The sequence below is a fragment of the Gekko japonicus genome, unplaced genomic scaffold (genome assembly GCF_001447785.1).
Source record: "Gekko japonicus isolate JY-2015 unplaced genomic scaffold, Gekko_japonicus_V1.1 scaffold1144, whole genome shotgun sequence".
NCBI classification, from domain to species: domain Eukaryota; kingdom Metazoa; phylum Chordata; class Lepidosauria; order Squamata; family Gekkonidae; genus Gekko; species Gekko japonicus.
This window is the reverse complement of record NW_015163635.1, coordinates 306989-308432: the sequence shown is the minus strand read 5'-3', so window position 1 is coordinate 308432 and position 1444 is coordinate 306989.

The following is a 1444-nucleotide window of genomic DNA, read 5'->3' as shown; positions in this document are numbered from 1 at the left end:
TTACCCAGCTGGCTGCATGTGGAGGAGTGGGGAAACAAACCTGGTTCTCCAGATTAGAGCCCGCCACTCTTAATGACTACACCAAACTGGCTCAATGACTTTCTGTACATTAATGAAGAGTGTGTTCCACATTAAAAATTAATACCACAGTCCGTGCAACCTCTAATGGGATCATCTTCTGGCTAGGTTACATTTTTATTTATCTTATGTGGCAATTCTGACCAATTACAAAGTTTCCCAGTTAGGAACAGGGCAGGGTCAGTGGTTGCATGCAGGGCCGGCTTGCCTGCTAGGCAAACTAGGCCTTCGCCTAGAGCGCGAGCCGGCCATTAGGGGCGGGGGCGGCCGCCGGCAGCCTCTCAGCCACAGCCAGGCCCGGGCAAGAAGGGTGGGGAAAAAGGGGGCCGAGGGGAGCGCTGTCTGGGCCCGGTGAGGCAGGCAGGCAGGGAGCCTATCCGCGAGGCCACCTGCCCAATCAGCGCCCCCAGGAGGAAATCCCGCATGCGGCTGCGGGAATCCCCGGAGGCCTCTTGTCGTCACCTGCAGCCCGGCTGGGCAAGAAGGGCGAGGAGAAGGGGGCCGAGGGAGCGCTGCCACAGCAAGTGCAATGAGCACTCCACAGTGGTGGTGGTGGAGGCGGCGGCAGCGTCCAGTCCCCGTGAGCCCGCTGGGTGAGCGAGCGTGGGGAGGGGACCCAGGGGCGCCAGGAGGAGGAGGAGGAGAGTTGGCCGCACTGACCTTCTTCTTCTCGTCCCTCCTGATGCGGCTGAAGAAGACAGGAGGGTGCCCCCTGCCCCTAGGGCAGGTACCCAATTTGTCTACTCACAATTATGCTTATGCTTACGCTTTCGAGCCGCTGGGTGGGCGGGAGCTGGGACTAAGGCCGGGAGCTCACCCCAGCCGCGGTGGGTCTCGAACAGCCTTAATGGCTGTTCACTGATATTACAGCAGGCATTTTACTGCCTGTGCCACTGCAGTATGACAAAAGTTATTTAAAAACAAGGAGTCGCAACTGGACCAAGCAGCATCACAGTGGATATACACAGCCCACAGAAGTGACAATGTGGCAGTGACCAGAAAGGGTGAATGGATTCACACTCCTACTGCTTGAGCCAATGGTGGTGGTGGTGGAAAGTGCCATCCAGTCACAGCCGACTTATGGCAGTCCTGTAGGGTTTTCAAGGCAAGAGACATTCACAGGTGGTTTGCCGTAACAACCTTTGACTTCCTCAGTGGTCTTCCATCCAAATACTAACCAGTGCTGATCCTGCTTAGCTTCCAAGACTGGAGGAGAAGGAGGAGGAGGAGAGGGCGGCCGGGCCGGGGGGGAGAGGGGGTTGGCCGGCCAACGACATGGCAGACTCGGGGCCCACTTTCTGGAATTGCCCGCTTCCCCCCTTGCAATGAACAGAAAGGTGAGCGCTGGTCACGGTGGGCCTGCCAT